Below are 18,729 nucleotides of genomic sequence, written 5' to 3'. Positions count from 1 at the left end.
GCATCAAGGGGAATGGTATCAAATGTCAGGGTGAGTTGCATCCCATCTGCTCTGTGCTGTGCTCAGGACAACCTTCTCCACAGAGCTTTTCCAGGAGAGGTTGTTCATCAGGTCTTATTTTTAAAGAATCTGGGCCAAGTCATCCCTGCTGTAGCTTTAATGACGTCAATGAGCTACAGCAGGGGTGAAATTGGGCCATTATTTTTTATGTCCATATGTCCTGTGCCTATTAAAGAAAAAAAAATGGGAAAAGAAGATCAAGGAAGAAAAGTTATTGAATCAAAAGACTACCCGGTGCAGAGATTAACATCTAGATGTGGAATGTTCCTCTTTTGTTCCTGCTGTACATTATAAATATAACAGTTTATGGAAAAAGAAATACTTCTGTAGTGTCAAGGTACAATGTGAGTTCTGCGGTGACAAATGATATTCACATTTTGTATCCTGTTTTGATGAAAAAGCCAACAGAAAAAATCATTACCAGGAAAAGGTCTCTGCAGAACTCCACTAAAGTGAGCAACAGTTTCCAGTAAGTGTTAGCGTCTCCTCTCCAAGACAACATTCATCACACCCAGCATATCACCACCAGGTAGTAAAGCCCAGTGGACCTTGTCCTGAGCTCATTTCTTACTCAGTCCAAAACATGATTATACAAATACCAAAAGAGGAAAACACAACAAGGTTAAGCCTAAACAGTGTTTTCTGCGTGTATGCACAGCCTCAAACACCAGCATGAGAAGGGACACAGCTGAGGAGCCCAAGCCTGCAGATGTGGGACACCAGCTGTGAACAGCAGCACGATTCTGTGGGCATTTTCAAAAGGCTGAACTGCACCACTAACGTTGATAAAATGTGCAAACAGGTTTCCCACCCCCACATCCCAGTCCACGGGTACTGCCCAGGCTGCAAATGCGACTCCAGCTCACCCGACCACAGCCAGTGAGACCTACAACCACAATTTCTCAGCTCCACACTTAAAGCCCACTTAACTGACATTTAAGAGTATGAGTAACCATATTCAGAGGGACATGGGTAGAATTACTCACCCACATGCCTATAGAGAGTCAGGCTGATGCACCTTTTAAGGCAGAGAGCAACTGCCCAGCAACGGCCCCAGATCACAGAGCTGGTGTTCAGGGCCTCTGGCTTGTAGATAACTTTTATTTCAAAGTTTTATAGAAGATTCCTCTGAAATCTTTGACCCTAATTATCCAAGCTGCAGCTTCAGTCAAAGACGAAGTCCTCTCTGCAAAGGCCTTTTTCCCAATTGCTTTCCCTCTGCATTAATGAGCTCTTTTTCCCACAATAAGCTACAAGAGTTTGAGGTTTTGTTTTTGTTTTTATTTTTATTCCTCTCCTCCCTCCTCCTCTCCCATTCCAGCTCTGGAATCAAAATAACTTGAGATGGAAAACGTGTGACCTCCCAAGCCTTTATTTACAGTATCACAAACCACAAGGGAAGGTTCTGTCCAAGTTTTCCAGCTGGAATGGGAACAGCAGGGAAAAAACGTGCCCTCATTTCTACAGCTGTGATATTTAACACATCACAGGGGAGAAGGGTGGGAAGGAGGCAGGAGAATTAGAAGCCAGTAATGATGCCATGGAAATATCTCATGAAGCATCTCAGCCACACAGGCAGGTTCACGTGATGACATCTTTTCTCCTCAGAAATAAACAGAGCTTTGTACATGCAAATGTAACTGCAAAATCAGTCTGATTCAATGGTGTTACTTCTTCACTTCTACATTAAACCAGATTGTAACAGAAACTTTTTGGACTCCACCTGAGTATGTATCAGTGTTGTAATGATCTCTCTTCATGCCACCATCCCCCAAAATTATAACAAAGACTTTGTCAAAAAATAGAAGCCTAGCAGCAACACAATCTTCCTCAGATATTTAAACAGCACAGAAAAACAAACACAAATGAAGGAGGTTTAGATCTATAGAAAGTTACTTGCAGCAGGAAACTGTCAGTTAGTTTGTGGTTACAACCACAGCAGCATCACAGCCCTTTCCTCTCAGTTAAAGACGTATGTCCAAACAGTTCCTTGTGTCTTGTGTTTCTATTGTAAAAGGAGGAAAACCACCAAAAGAAAAACTCACCCCTGTTTCCATGAGAAATTTCATAGTGCCAGATTATACAGAAGACTCAGCAGATCCCTTCTTATTGAAAAGGGGTCCTTCTGTACCTTTCCTGGCAGGTCTAAATGGGTTTACCTGTAACTCTCTCCCACCTTTACAAGATTCCATTCTCCTTTCCTCACCTCTCAGCAGCTCCCCCTTCTCCCTGCCTGGCACAGTAGCAAGTCAGCCTTTACACACTGAGACAGGGAAATGTCACAATTGTGCTGCTCCATTATGCTGCCAAACAGAGCTCCTCTCCTTGCTGTCACCCAGCTCCCTGGAGTGTTATCCCCTTGATCTAACTCTTTACAGTGAGTTTTTCAATCCAGCGGATGAAGGATCCAACATGAAGACAGATTTCTCTGCATTTAGTCGGTTTCCACAAACTCACCCCTTGCAAGGGGTTCAGTTCTCATGTCACGGGTCCCACACTAAGTCCCCTGGTAAGTACAAGGTGCAGAAAAAGTAAGATTCAAAAGTAAGATTCAGGCCCAATTTGTGTCCACATAGGACATAAGGCTCTGGAAGGAGAAAAGCTGGTCACATCACACAGCCAGGGGTGGAAAATCACAGCCCAGCATGACACAGGCACAGGGACAGGTGCTGCAGGCAAGGCAGGGAGTGCTGGAAGGACATTAGAAGGAGGCAAATGCAAACCAATGCTGGTTTTGACAGGACACAACACATTCCTTCAGTGGCTTTACAAATTGCTTAGAGGGGACATCACTTCCCCAGGACACAAGTCCCCTGTCCCCAGCCTGCCTCACATTTTCTCAGGCACCCTTGGATTCAACCTCATCTACCTTCTCCTCTTATTATCCTCCTGCCCAATGTCAGCCTCTGCTTCTCCTTACAGACAGGAAACACTCATCCCCTCCAGGCTTCTGCAGCTGCAGGAACAGTGGAAGCACAAAAAGGCAGCACAGTGCCCAGGACAGCTGGAAGTGAGGATGCTGAGGGACAGAGGAGGTCCCTCCCCATCCTGTATCAACACCCCCCATCTCCTGATCACCCTGCATTCCCCCTGGATCCCTGCCAGGTCCCACAGCTCCCAACATCCCTGGCACACACAGCTCATGTCTGCACACACGTCCCTCGGGCCCTGCTCACAGCAGGGATTGAGGACACTCTCCTAGATTTTGAAATAGTTCTATGCAAAATACTCCCAAGGATGACTTGCAGAGGAGCATTCTCCCAGAATTTTCTTTCTGTCCAGCAGTTTGGATTGAAAGCCTTCAGGTCTGGAAAAACAAAGGGCTGCACAGCGATGCTGGCAAAACAGAGGGGGAAATTACCCAGTACCTACAGCATTTTCCTGGACATGGTGGTTCAGCTTTTTGTCTCCATGAGCACTGCATTCCCTGACAAGGTTTAAAACCCATTTCTCTCCCTACATTCTCTACCTGCCAGCTCACAGACGTTACTCCTCTCTAGTGACGCAAGAGCAGGGATTCATTTTCCTGTGAACACCATTCTGGAGGCAATTTCCCCTCACCTACCCAGAGAATTAATGACCACTTGGGCACCTCATCAGCCCTGTAAAATCCTTCAGGAAAGCTAAATGAATGGAGCCTCAGCCTTGGGGCAAAGCAAACCCTAAGCTCTGCCAAGGATTGCATTTCTTCTCTGCTGTTATGGCTAATTCAGAGAAAAATGCTCCCTCTGCAACAGCCTGTGAGGGAGTGTGTGACCTAAAACAGGAGGCAAAGCTCTCGGGATACAGATGTTCCCCCTCAGCACAGCAGCACAAACTCACATGGCAATTAATGCCTCTCTGAGCATGAACTCCTCTGTTCAAGCAGCTTTTGATCCCAGAGAGACCTGGCCACAGCTCCTTTGGAACTGCATTGGGCAGGCAGGAGCTGCTGGGCTCTCTCCCGAGGAAATCAGGTATTCCACAGAGGGACAAGACAGCACAGGAGCAGCCTACCCAGCCTGGCACTGGGCTCTGCTAATCCCAAAGAGAGGTTTCAGGAAGGAAATCAACCTGGAGAATGGCAATGAATTCACTGGGAACCAATTTCCTGACAGGAGACAATTAAGGTATTCAAATCACCCCTAGTTTTCCACAATTTCTGATAAAGATACTGCATGTTGTTTCAGAGCTGGTGTCACTGCAGTCTCAGTGTAACTGCTGTGACCCAGAGAGACTGAAAACATATTTCAGTCTGGTAACTGAACAGTCTTGGATCCAAACTCATTTATTCCTTCTCTTCTTCTCAGCAGTTCGTTGCTCTTGAAGCAAAACCTGACTATTGTTAAATTTTAGTATCACCCCAAAGAAACATTTGGTGGAGTCAAAAAGATCATTTCTGATAAAGGAAATGGTACACTTAAGTGCTGAGCAATGTACTGGAGGAAAAGAAGATGCAGAAGGTGCAGTCAGGCTAAAGGCTGACACCCCCGTCTACCAAAAAACTCCGGCCACTAATTTTGTAGTGAGAGTTCACACTATGAGACACATTTCTAGAATTCACACAAGAGTTTTGGATGGAGCTGGACACACACAGTGAACACCCAAAAAACACTGCAAAGGTTACAGCATAAGGGAGTAAAAGGTACACACATTCAGAAAAAACACAATCTCTTCACTTTTCCTTGTTAAAAGCCACCACGGGTAACTGCTTCCTCTTCCACACTGTTTATTGGGAAGTTCTGCATCTCAATCCTACTGCAATGTAAAACAAATTTAAAGTTCAGAGGACAAAGAAAGGTAGAAACTACAATTTGATGGTAGTAAATGAGGCTGTACTACTGTTTATTTCAATACAAATAAAATCAACAAGGTTGAGATTTTTTTTGAGAAAAAAAAACACACCCAAGATTTAAATTTAAAATTATATGAATTGCACATCCTGTGCAGCCATTCTCCCTTTTAGTTTACTTATTTGAAATATTTTAAGGAGAAAAGGATGCTGACTAAACAGAAAAAGGCAGAGTGTGAGCTTTCTTTCAAAAGAAATTTATTACCAATGCACACATCTATGCAATTTAAACCAGCCATGTCCTGTGACTGGCAAGCCCTTCTCAAAGAGCTCCTGCAGCCATTCTCCAGCCTACATTTCACCATGTTTTCCCCAAGCATTTATTCAAGTGGAACCAAAGCTAAGGTTAATCTCCTCTCACCAACAGCAAGTTAGTATCACTCATATAAATTACCATTCTCCCTAGTAACATCTAAATGTTTTTTTCTAACCCAGAAGAAAAAGAACAGCCATCCAGCTGAAATGTCAGAACCTACCTTCTGCAAAAAATCTTTCTAGATGCTTCTGAATGCAGGAGGGAGCAAAAACAGCATTGCTGAAAAAGGATGTCACTGTTGGTCCACATGTGTCAACATCCTAGAAAAAGACAGAACACAGTAGCTGAACTGCCATGCCCATGGGAAATCAAGAGCAAGAATAAAGCTGCATTATTTTTCCAGTTACACCATGCTAATGGCTGCTATGCAAACAACATAAAGCTACAACATTTTATAATTGCACATCAGAGTTTCTCTGCAGACATCCCTCCGGTATGTCAGAAATTCAATACGTGATAGTAGGCGGCAATGAGCACCTCAGGGATTTAAAGTGTGTTCCAAACCATGAGTCATCGTCATCTCTAACTCATGGAAATTAAGGAGGAAAAAAAGAGAGAAGAAAAAACACACACGTTGCACTGACCACTCTCACGTGCTCCCTCTGTACAACTCTTCTCCTCAAAGCATCTCCCTTCTGAGCTTGGAGCTCAGTGACTTCCACGGAGCAGACACCACAGACAAACCCAGCACCCCACAGATTCTTCCAGGGAGCCCCCAGAGCCTAGGCAGGATCCCACGTTTGAGGGTGGAAGCAGAGCTGGAGCTGCCCTTGCAATCCCCACAAATCCTTCCACAACTGGAGGAGCAAGGAGCCAGCAGCTCCCACAGGGAACAAACCAGCAGCACCCAGGAGGGCAAACCCAGGTGGGGAAAGCCCAGGCACCCCACTTACACTCCTGTTCCAGGCTCTCCCCCAAGGCTGAGTTTTGTCAGGAGGGCTGAGGGCAGAAGGAACCTGTAACCAGAGCAAGTTACTGCTTTGCTCGACATTCCAAGCAGCCCCATTGCCTTTCTAAGAGATTTCTTTGAGCAGTCTCATCTTTATTTCCATCCACTGCAAACTGATTTTAATGCTGGGCTTTTTTAAAATATGGTTTCAATGCTGCTTTTAAAGCAGCTGGGCTGCACCTTAGGGCACACACATGTGCTCTCCACTACCCTCTCTACTGATGATCTCCCCAAGTACATCCAGGTTCCTCTAGGTCTTCTTTAATGTCTTTTTTTCTCTGTCCTCCAAGCAGCAGCAGAGCAGAGCCAGGGCTCTCTCAGCACTGGTCTAACAGGGTGATGGAGTGGGGAACGTCGTTGTTCCCACATGCTCACATTAAAACTGTTTCTGTCTCACTGAACTCCCCATTATCCCTTTCCCCTTCAGGTCACAAAGGGCACAGCTGTCCTTCCCCGTTCTCCCTCCCAGCAGCAGGGGCTGTGTTTTGCACTGGAACATGCAAATCTGGGTGCACAACCACACAAATAAAAGCACATCTCCTTGACTGGGACTTGGATCCAAGCCTCAACACCAGCACCTGCTACCAAAGTGTTACACAAAAAATAAATAAAACATCAATACACCCTGTTTCCTTCCCTACAGAAACTGAAATGTTTGGAAAAACCATCAATACCTTTAGCTGCAAACACTGCTTCAGTTAACATAAATTTATGTCTTGCCAACAGCTTAAAAAAACCCAGTAACCGATCTTCACTCTTATAACTTCTTGCACAGCAATTTAAAAAATATAATAGTGCTTGCACAGGTCAGATTCATCCTGGAGGAAGAGCAAATGTGAGTAACGTTTCAGGACCATTAATCTCAGAAATCTCACCAGGAGCAAGCAGCCAGACAGCTTAAAAATATATTTAGTCCACAAATGCTTATTAACGTCATTTGCTGATTCACAGCTGAGCCAGGCACATAGAGCCCAAATGGCATTTCTGCTTTCCCAGGCTGGGTGGTAATAATAATAATAATAATAATAATAATAATAATAATAGTAATGTTGAAAGTGTTGGACATCAAGCTGCTTAACCTATCTCAAAACCTTCCATGATGCACCTTTTAGACTGAATCTGTCAGAACTGGAAACCACAGGTCCACTCTGTGGCTCTGTGGTTTAGGATCCAATCAGAATTTATCTGAAACTGAATCTTAAGTTTTCTTTTCTTTCACTGACTATTGATCTTGCTGCCAACGTTAATACAGTCAAGACCAGAAGATAAATAAAATTAATTCTTCAGGCTCACAACAAAATAAACACTGAAAATCACCACTACTTTTAAAATTATATCCTCTTGATAACTGAAGAAAAAATATTCAATTATTTGATACCTGTGCCAGTATTTTGTATGTGCACTTTGGGGCAGAATTAACCCACTAAATTCTTAATGAATGCTTTAAGTAAAAATTCTTTTCATAAAGGGAAGTGTAAAGTGTTTTTTCCCCTACTGTTACATACAATACGATGATGCAAAGCCCAAAGGACTTTCTCTCCAAAGGAACTATTCAAATCTGTATGATGGAAATATATTTAAATACAACATTTTAATCTTGCTTTGCCTTGGAATTTTAAATGCCTTTTTATGAAAGCAAGTATTTCATTAGTCCTTTTAGCCATTCTACCATTATAATTTGCAAGTAAACAAGAATCCTCATATTCCCTTTCTCTTTTGAAAGGATTCATTATAGCTATGTAGTTTTTAACTCAATACACATCCAGTCTGATTGAGCCTTACCAATTTTATGGGTTATACAATAACTCATTCCTCAAACACACTGGAATTTGTCCATATCCATTCTTTCCCCATTTTCCACAAGCTACACAAGTCTCTCTAGGTGCTGGATATGCCAGACACCATCCTCCTAAAAGAACCATCCACTACAACCCACACTTTGGTAAATAAATGTGAAAAACTGAGTCAGAGCAGGGCCCTGCTCTGTCTGGCTTTGCTGAGCAGGGAACAGTTCTCAGAACCAGCGGGGCCTGGACACAGGGCTTCAAAGGGTTTCAGAGTCTGGGTGAGGCCAATCTCAAAGCCCCCCAGAGTGGGTACCTGCAAACCTGGAAGGGCAGCCACAAAGCCTCCTCTAGGTAAGAAAAATCAATCTTCCTACCTCCATTATTCTTTTTTGTTCTGAGGTTGGGGTTTTTCCCCTGTGTTTAGATTAGGGAAGGATGACAAAAGTTCTTTTTTTCAGTGACAGTAAGTCTGCAGCAATTGTTCCAAACAGAAGAACTGATTTCTCAGCACACTTGTTAATGGCATGCAATCAAAAGTGATTAAAAGCAAAAACATTTCTCTACAAGAAAAACTGAAAGTATTGCCTCTGGGAAAAGAGAAACACTGGCCTTTTCTCTGCAGCAAACACTAAAAGTAATAGATAATTAATGTAGCCTAGGACATTATGACATTTATGAAACGTGTTTTCTGGAATAATCATAAACAATTCACCTTGACTGTATTCCCAAGTCATCACTTTTTAAAGTCACTGCAGTTTGCAGAGGCCTCGCTGATGCTATTCTTAATTTACTTATTTTTAGGTGTGAGAACAGATTACCAAGGCAAAATTTAAACTTAAAAATTGTCAGATTTTCATCCTCTTCTATAATCATTAACCCTGTCTGCATTTCAGAAAGATTCTGTGCTAAATGGAAATCAATTACACGGTTTAAACTGCTTCTGCTTTAAAATTACACTTCTGAAGTGTGGGAGGATTCAGCATTGTTAAACAAGGGGCACATTTGTCCAAACCACCAGGAAAAAGCAACACAACAAAAACACAGAAATGTGAGTTAATGCAAGAGCTCCCAAAAGGCTGCAACAACGTTTTTATTGTGGGTGATTTGCAAAAAGGAACATTACAAACTCCCTCCCTTCCTCGAAAGGCTTTCAGGGAAGCATCTGGGCACTGGAGCAGCCCAGAACCAAACCAAAGACCACCTCTGGTTCTGGAGCAGCACGACAGCTCAGCAGCACCCGAGGCACAGGAAAACAGCCCACAGCTATTAATAGACAGATTCACATGTAAATATCTTTTGCAAAGAAGGCAGAGGTGCCACACAGCTCATTTTTACCAACAATGTTGAAAGCACCACATTGCACTAACAGAACTGGCATTTACCTTTCCATGGAGGATGATTAATTAATTATAAGATGCTTTCTGCTGGCTTCTCTGCTGAACTGATGTGCTGCACTTCACTTTCCAGTCCTTCCAGGAGGCACCATCGCTGCCACCACTAGATCACTTTATACTGGTGGGATGGGCAGAGCTCCCTCCTCACCATTACCTGAACACAAGTGATGACAACCCCAAACCTCAACTCACCGGCCTCGAGAGCCCTGCCAAGGCAATAAAAAAGCTTCTGCAAAGTCAGAGGCACTGACAGCACCGCCTTGCAGGGAGAAATGAACCAGCACAACTGTTCCTCACGATCACCACAGCTGGTCTAGCTCAGCCTCCTGCTCTTGCCCAATCTGCATGAATAAATTCTGAGCGCTACCGAGTGTCAGCTGTGGTCAAACACCACATGCCCATGGTTTGGGAGCATCAGTTTCAGACCACAGAGTCTCCAGAGCCCTTTATCCTCAGAAAAGGTGGTTCCTGTTCTCCCTCCAGCCACCCTAAAGCACTAACGGGATACAAGTGAGCAACTAAAAATCAACAAACCACAGGGAAATAAATTCAAAATCCTGAAGAACTCTAATCGGAGGAAGAGGCTCCAGGATGTGCCAGGAAATTAATCAACATGCAAGAGAAATGCAGCAGTTAACTGGAAAATACGAGAGCTTGGAAAGGCACTGAGACCATATTTCCCTCTCTGATGTTTGTAGCATCTGGACCTTCCAAGTGCCCCGGGGTTACGTTCCCAAAGGAGCACAAGGTCCTGGCTGCACTGTAAGCAGCCAGACCCAAGGGAAAGGGAGGGAAAACAAACAGCAAAATGCTTCCAGAAGCTGCCTGGGCTCTGGACCCTGCTGTAGCTATAATGAGCTTTTCATTTGCCAAGAGTCCTCTCCCTCTTTCCTCAGAAGTCATTAATCCTTTCCTAAAAGTCTTTATTCCCTTATATGAAATGGGAAATGTTACAACCTATTGCTCTGATCAACTGCAAGAAAAAAGTATTTCAAAAAGACTGAAACCCTGCATTCTATCTGCACCCTTATAAGATTTTTAGGAACCTCACACCAGTCTATGTAAAACAAGAAGAGTCACATTTAATATCACACCAAGGTGGCAACCTGCTCCCCACACACATCACCTTCCCAAACCTCCCTCCTGCCTCCAGGCTGGGAGCCCAGGAACCACCAGCAGCAGCCCCTGCTGGGATTGCTTTGGGGTGGGCAGATCTTAAAAAGCAGCTTTCAAAAGAGTCCATTTAGTGTCAAGCTTCAGACTCCCCTCTGAGAGCAGTAAAACCGATGGGATTTTTTTTTTTAAGGAGAAAGAAGAAAAAGCCTTTGGGTGGGTTCAGCACCTGCCTATGCCAAAGGCACTTCATGTTTTATTCATGAGAATGCCATCACCCCGTGAAGGTTTCTAAGTGACTCAGCCAGACAGGGTCTCTACAACCAGTTTCAGGAGGATCTTTTTGAAAAAAAAATTTAATTCAGCAGCTTGATTGATATTATTTTCCAGTCATTTCTAGCCAGGTATATTTCAAGTGGAGAACTCTGTCAGCTTCCACCTTGCCCCATCCCATATAACTGTAGCAATTAGCACAGAAAAATTAGTCAATTATGCAGTATTTCACCTTAAATAAAGCAGCTCAAGAAATAAAACACCATTTAATTGGTAGCTGACAGCCAGAAAGGAACACAGTGGCTCAGCAACGTGCTTAAAGAGCGTCTGAAATCCATTCCTAGCCCTTGATGGAAGCCTGTCCTTGTCAATGAAATCCACAATCCATAATAATGCTCAGTATTGTGCTTTCATCCTCTGTTTTATCAGAGCTCATCTGCTGATCAATGAGGAGTCCCACAGAATAACACTCTGAATTTCAATGTCAACACAGCAGTACTGTGGTAATGATCGAAAATATTTACATATTGCCTCATTGATCGTGGGGTGTTCTCTTCCAACCATCTGGCTACTGGGCACTCATCTTTTTTATTATTTTATTTTATTTTTTAGGCCTTTACAACTATTTCAAGCAGGTTATCTTGACAGTTAACTTCCAGCATTCCACCTGAATCAGGTTTTCCTGTTATTTTTAACCCAGAACATCAGCAACACCATTCATCAATTTCATCCCACATCAGTGAACGCAAAAATAATTTTGTAAACAAGGACAAACCCCCAAAAACCCCAGCAAACACCTGCTCTGTGATGTGCCAATTCAGCTACAAGGTCTCGTTTTTAATGTGACTCAAGGGTGTCACCATCTCAACAACGGATGAGTCAAATGGAAATCTGTCCCTGACTCTGCTCCTGCCAGCCTCGAAGAAAGAAAGGCTGCCAGGGTTGTTTTTCCCACCTCCAGATGGAATATCCCTTGATCCCTGCAGTGCAGAGCCCTGGGCACGCAGCACAGGCCTAGGGTGATGCTCCCTTAGGAACTGCTCAGGTTTTCTGAGCCTGGTGGCTCTGACCAGGGGCTGTCACAGGCTGCAGGAATGAAAACCAGCACCAGCCAATCTCCCTTCCCCTCTCCCACCTGAGCCTGTGCACCCTGAGACCCCCAGCCCATCCCACTGCCTCCCATGGTGATGAATTTGCTGCGCCCTCCACTCCCCTGCAGGTCCAGAGATCCACCTGGAGTCAGAAACTGCAGGGAGTGATTGGGATTTAGCCTCAAGAAAACCAAACAAAAGCAAAAAGCATCTCCCTGCAAGGTGCTCTGAGCACCAAGGTGCTGCACTCCCCAGCACAGCACAACCAGTTTCCACTCAACTCTCATCTCGCTGAGCCCGAGTTTCCGTGTAAAAATGAATTTTTCAAAAGCTTGGAAAAGCTTATCCATGTGCATTCTCCTAGGAAGCTTATGAGCGAGTTAAAATAAAATATGCAGGAAAGACTAACATCTACAAGATCTACAAGGCTGCTGCAAGAGACCTCAGCAGGGAACTTGCTGAGAATATTAAAAAGGTGGTTCTCAAACAGTTGTCAAACTGATTTCAAGGAGGTTTTTAGTGGCTCCAAATCTGTTTATAATCAGAAACTGACACTCATGGCTGCTGCTACCATAAACTTGATTTAGGAAAAATGGGAGGTCTGAAAGCCAAATTATACTCAATCTTTAAACCAGGAATTAAAATCCTCACTCAACACGGTTTAGCTGATGATTTTGGTAACAATGTTTAAGACAAAGCATCACCTCTTTTTTTTTTCTTTTAGTTCTACTTTGATAACAAGGAATACAGCACAAGTTCTACCAGCAAAATGACATTCAGACAACAAAAGACAGAGCAGGGAGACATATCTGCCTTTGATAATACAGATGCTCCATTAGACAGTGAAATAAATCTCCCCTTTATGTCAAACTCCTTTTGCTGCTGGGGCACCTGTACAAAGGAACAGGCAGGAGGACAGAAAGCTCCTTCCTCTCCATCCTCTCTGCCCAGATGTTTGGCAGATATGAAGATCTGACCTAAAGATACCCAAGTGCCCACCCCCAGCAAGGCAAGTGAAACCATCTCTCCCTGCTCTAAACAAAAGAATAAATGAAAACTGGGAAGCCAGGGCAACACACAGAAGCTGAACAAAAAAGTTTAATCCTTCAAGTAGGCTTTTCCAAATATGCTCTTTCTTCTCTGAGTGGCAGTGTGCTAGATGAAGATGCCCTTCTGAAAAACTTATTTTTAAGTATTAAATGTAAGCAAAAGAGAGCATTAAAATTGTTCTAGTCTCAATAGAAACAGCTGTGCCCAGGCTAAACACATTTTTGAGCATATCTGATGGAAGATGTTTATTGTTTGTTGAAGTTAACACAAGGAACAATGTTTTACAAGCCAGAGACAGGTTAGACAAACAAAGAGTCCCGTGAGTCTGGATAAATGATCCTCAGAAACAAGAGAGGGAAAACAAAACAGGCTATGTGTTCTCCATCAGTTCACTTTGGTGGATGAGAAACCTAAAAGCCCCATGTCAAGCCTGCTCAAGAAACTAACAGGGGAACAAGGAAAGCAAAACAAAACCAGAGACAGAAATTTCAGGAATTTTAGTGTCTCTTCTGCTGAATTGTGCCTGCAACATTTCCTATGTCTGCTCCTGGTTTTACCCTTCTTTAAGACAGAAGTGATCCTCCACCTTTGCTTGTGAAGAGCACAGAAGATGTTACTGAGGAGATGGGATGGCAGAGAAAAATCAAGTGAGAGGCCTTCCTCTCCCTCCTGCTCTTTTCCACCAAATATCTCGAGTTATTTTCATCCTCGTGTCCCAGACTCCCCCTCCAGTTTCACAGCTTGCAGTTTACTCTGCATTCTGGTGGAGACAACACATGTCTAGCTTCAGCATGTTTAGGCTGGAACACCCTCTGAACGTGAGGCCGGCTCACAGAGCCCACAGAGGGAAGGATTTCCAGATGCAGAGCCAGGCTAGAAAATAAGAGCCAGGAACACGAGGCTCCATCTCTCCACCACCCTGGAGAAATCAACCTGCTCTGTGGAGGAGACAACTTAAACAGCTTGGCAACGCCTACAGCTGGTGCTCAACCCCAGATCCAGTGAAAAGATGTAAATATTTAGATTTCAATTTCATCTCATATGATAAATACTAAATCTCTATTTCCTTCTTTTTTTTTAAAAAAAAAAAAAAAAGGCAACATTAAAATAGGTAAGCCACCCACATAGAGAAAGTGATTCTACCATGTTTGTACCTTTAGAAGGTTATTTCAGTTATGGTACTGATCTTGAAACAAATTACAAGTGGAATTATTCCCACTGAATTGTCCTCTGATGTATACAAAACATAATTACACCAAGTTTATATACAAATGCATAAGTGAAATTGTTTTTCTGTTCTTCCAAACAGGTAGTACCTGATGGCAGCCCATTATTTTTTTTACCTCTTCAGAAATGCCCACAGCTCTCCAGGTTTTGCTATGGATAACTCTGACTCCAACTCATACCATCTGAAGAGAGACACAAAATGATCCAAACCCAACTCCTTACGAATACCTGTACAAAACACAGCTGAAGCTAAACTGTTGTTTACCACGGCTGTACCAGAAAAACCTGAAATCCTCCCATAACCTTCTAAAGCACATAATGGAATTAAGGTCCCTCTACACATCCAGAGTTAAGTCACGCAAATACCAAACTTCTTTGGAGCCAGAGATAAGGTGGCCTCGCCCTGCAGTGCCCACATACCTCAGAGTGCTGATGTGATTACACACTCCCACCCTCCAAATTGGTTATCGTGCCATTAAAATGCCTTCCCAGGTCACTGCTCTGAGGGTTAAGCCTGAATTAGTATCCTGAAGCTCCCTGATCGTTATGTAAGTGCCAGCAATCCAAACAAATCAGAGTTAGCTTCCCTGCCCATTACAGGAATCCCTGTCCAATGGTGAATTACAAATCTTTCAGCAGTTCATTCACTATTTTCTTCCCCAAGTCCTCACCAGCTGTGCATTACCAGCTCACAGCAAACCACCTCTGTTCCACTACTGGGTTTTCTGGATCTCAGTTTCTTCCCCCCACCATGATGAGACCACAGAAACTGGTGGAAAACCCCTGAGTAGAAATCCCAGTATCTGGTCTCCGACTGGAGACAGCTGTTTAAAGAAAGTCATGCGGGGCAAATCACTTTTCCTTATCACATCGAGGGACTCCCTCCAATTCACCTAATCCCACCTGGATTTGGAGAGTTTTAAGGTTTGTGCCCACACCTCAGCACTCACCAATCTCAGCTGTCCAAACACAAAGCCAGGACTGTAAAAGCTGCGCAGAGTCCTCGCTATCCAAGGTACTCAGGCTAGGGTTATTTTTGCAGGAAAACAACTTGAGGTCCACAGGGGTGCAGACTTCTGGATGTTGTAGGTCTTCAAATCTGTCTGAGCAAGATTTTCTGGAGGCTGTTTAAAGCCAGAAAAATAAAAAATAAAAATCTAATTTGGAGTTCTCAACCACTGCCTGGGTCAGGAGAAGCCAAACTCAGCCCGTGCTGCTGTTGGGAGACCGAGACTCTGCCGTGGCTGCCCCTGCTGCTATCAGCACTCCTTCCTCAGCCAGGTGTGTGCTTTGTCCCTGCCCTTGGTGGCACCCTGGGCACACTCAGGGCGCTGGCATGTGCGTCCCTGCCCGGCGCCAGGTCCGAGGCTGCTGGGACAATGACCCCGGGACAATGAGCCCAGGACAATGACCCCGGGACTGCCAGGCCCCCACCCTGCAGACCCAGCCACCAAACCCAAGGGTCCTGCTCACCCTCCTCACCACCCCTGGCACAGGAAGCCCAGAGGCAGGAAGGTGCTGCTTTCCCTCCCATTTCCCTCCTGGATGGCCTCTCCTTGCAAAGCCAGCACCTCCTCAGGAGTGGCCAAGCTCCCCAGGGCAGGTTTTAGCCCTGTGCCAACTGGATTTTTTCCCTGCACCCAGATTTGCCCAAAAACTCCACTTGCCTGAGCAAACTCTTCTCTCTTCTCCCCTGTGAAGCCTGACCCTGTGTCACACGCTCAGGAAGAGCTGCAGGAAGGGGAAGCTCTGTCTCCAGATCCTGCCATCCCTCAGGAGGTCCCCTGCACCTCCCCCTCCCTCCTTCAAAATGAAAGATATCTTTCTCCAAATGGTTTCTAAGTTCTCCGGTGGGATTTACTGAAGCATTTTGCTGTGAGCATTTAAGAAATATTAGTTCAATTAAAAGGAAAAATTGAAACCACCATCCAGTCACACCAGCAAACCCTATTTCCTATGGAAAATGCACAAGCCTGACTTTGGGAGCTCTGTCTATTGACTTGGCATGGTGCTGATTAGAACTCCCTGTAGTGACAGGATCTGGGCCAGCCCCAGGCTAGATTGTTTTCTTCTTACACTAAGAACATCCAAATATCATCCATTACTTTGTTCATTTAAATTTTCCTAGGACTCTTGGCATGGACACCACAATTAGAGAAGCCACATTCCCTCTCAGTTCGTGGGTGAGCTCAGACAGACTCTGCCCCAGTACAATCTTGTGGCACTTGGGTTTCCTCCAACACCCAGGAAATAAAGTTATAAATAAAAAGTGTTTTATTTACTCCCTCCTCCCTCCCCCATTAATTATTCCATTTCCATTCACACTGAAAACTACAGAACATTTTTGTTTATAAGATGCTTTTGGGCTCAAAATTAAATTTAGGCATATTTTACCAATTTGGGGAGATAAACAGAAATATTAATTGCATCACACCCTACGTCAGCCAGATTTAAAATTAAATGAGAAGGCATCTTCACCATTTAGAGAAATTGGCTGTTAAGAAAACCATGGGTTGCTTTCTCCTTCTAAGAAAATACAAATAAAGCAAAGCAACACATCGATGCCTGTTTCTAGCCTCTCCTTTTATTTGAACCTCTAAGAAGAGGAAGCCTAAAAGAAAAACACCTTAAAAGAAGAAATGTTTCTCGAGGGATCCTGCTTGTCCTGGAACAGGACATTATGGTGAATATGCATGAAAGGCATGAGTCAAACTGTACTCAGGAGCGAGCATCAGCTTTCACTTGCCATTTTCCGAAGCCTTCCACTCAGGCTGCCAAGGCAGCAACTGACTGACAAGAGTTTTATTTGAATGCAGAGGGGAGATTAAGGCTCCTTAGGACTAATTGGAGGAACCTTCTTTAAATTAGCTCACTTGGAGGATGTGCTGCTTCTCTCTTTGGCCAGCTAACAGAAACAGTAACAATTTGTGAATAAAAAGAGAGTGATTATTTAAATTCAAAACCTTTTAGCCCCATTGTCAGTTTTAAGTTTTGAGAATTTCTATTAGGGCGAAAAAAAACCCAGGACAAGGTCTTTCCAAACTGGTTGCTGTCAAGTAAAATGAGAAGTTAGATAAAACTCCCACGTGCCAGATGGTAAATCACAATAAATGCTCAGGCTGTTAGATGCACAACAAGCGACAAAGCATTGACACACACCATCAGCAGCAAACCCAAAATAGAAAAGATATTTTAATAAGAAGTTGTCATTTGGGGAAAAGATCCTCGTGAAGCTCATCAGAATCAAAAGTCATACACTGAGGGATTCTTATTTTCTTCATCACTTCACATAAGCCTGAGAACAGACAACAATCTCAGGTGACTTGCACTGGGCTCAGGGCTATAGTCAGCAAGAGCCTTGGAGTTCACTATTTAGGCACCACTTCTGACCCTTTCTGCCAAGTTCTTGAAAAAATATTGTTCAAGGATGCCAGGGAACTGTTTACTCACATCATTATTGTTTCCCGAACACAGATGCAAGAAAAAGTTTTATTAAGAAGATAAACAGCTGCTACTGTACACGGTTTAGATGGCAACAAAAGCATCTAAGGGCCATAAAGGGAATAGTAAGGGAATTAAAAAGCATTTTTATGCATGAAGATGGCTAACATCTGTACGTTCATTAAAGTGGTATCAACTATGCTTTTAATTAAAAGTTAGTGACAGAAACTTAAATATGATTAATGAAGCCCAGCAGCCTAGCAGAAGTCTGCTCCATCAAAAGCAGCACAAGCTGCGTTCCCAGCCCCGGCTGCTCATTTCTTCCCCTCTCAGAGATGCTGCCACAACCAGAACACACTGCAAGGACCACAAAGCAGAAATCCTGAGACAAACAACAAGCCAGGACAAGTCTGCAACACTGCTTCCATGCCTGTTTATTCTGTGTATCACGAGGAGCAGCTTCAATTACCGAGCAGCGCGCGGCCACAGCAAGGAGCTGGTTACCTGTCACGATAACCAGGCACTCAGAGATCCATCGGAGGCACGAGGTCTGCCACAGGAAAAGGAGGAAAAGGGCTGCCCTACAAACAGCAGTCTTCTATTCAACAGTGGGTGGGGGGAAAACCCCTCACCCAGAAGCCAGTGCTGAACTCTGAAAGGCAGCCAGTCGTCTTGTGTTACCCGGAGCACAAAGCAGTCACGACAAAAATAAACCAGGCGATAAAAATACAGCACGAGCAAAAAGATGTGGGCACGGAACAGGAATCGGTGCCATGGGGGGGATGAGGAGTCCTACAGCCACTGATACTCTCACATGCACTCAAACATCCGCCCATTCAAGTTCTGATGTCCACAAAGGCTGATCTATGTCCACTTTCCTGTTCAGAGCTGAGCACTCACGGATTATGTCTTCAAAGACTGGAGACGCTTCCTGACATCAAATTTCCACTTAGCAGCTTCCAGACGCACAGAACACAAAGATGCAAGCTCTCACTTTAGAGCAGGTACCAACACACGAAGAAACTTTTTTTTTCCTTAAACACACAGTTTAAGTAAACTTCACCTCAGTCATGGCATTTAAACGTGAAATGTGACAGGACTGACTTGTGTAGCTGACTGAGCAGGGTGCTCCTCTGAGGGGCTCCCTGAATGATGCTCCCAGCCCCAGGCTGAGCACCTCAGTGCACTCTGTGCTTC

At 44.1% G+C, this 18,729-nt stretch overlaps 1 protein-coding gene across 10 annotated transcripts in view; it reads right to left on the bottom strand.

The window, feature by feature from the left end:
- PITPNM2 (phosphatidylinositol transfer protein membrane associated 2) overlaps positions 1–18,111 on the bottom strand; it is a 123,315-nt gene extending 105,204 nt beyond the window's left edge. For 2 of the 10 annotated variants that reach the window (XM_041410443.1, XM_041410445.1), the window contains exons 1-2: positions 15,042–15,978; positions 5,368–5,467 (exon numbers count right to left, since the gene is read on the bottom strand). The gene's annotated coding sequence lies outside the window, so the exon portion shown is untranslated. Of the gene's footprint in view, positions 1–5,367; positions 5,468–15,041; positions 16,717–18,001 lie in introns of those variants that run through there. The other 8 variants (XM_041410444.1, XR_005953102.1, XM_041410446.1 and 5 more) reach the window with 8 other exon arrangements.
- Between the last annotated feature and the right edge of the window lie 618 nt (positions 18,112–18,729).

The sequence above is a fragment of the Onychostruthus taczanowskii genome, unplaced genomic scaffold, assembly GCF_017590055.1.
Source record: "Onychostruthus taczanowskii isolate IOZ18803 unplaced genomic scaffold, ASM1759005v1 scaffold32, whole genome shotgun sequence".
NCBI lineage: Eukaryota > Metazoa > Chordata > Aves > Passeriformes > Passeridae > Onychostruthus > Onychostruthus taczanowskii.
The sequence above is the reverse complement of the archived record's forward strand: the minus strand, read 5'-3'. Positions and strand labels throughout refer to the sequence as shown.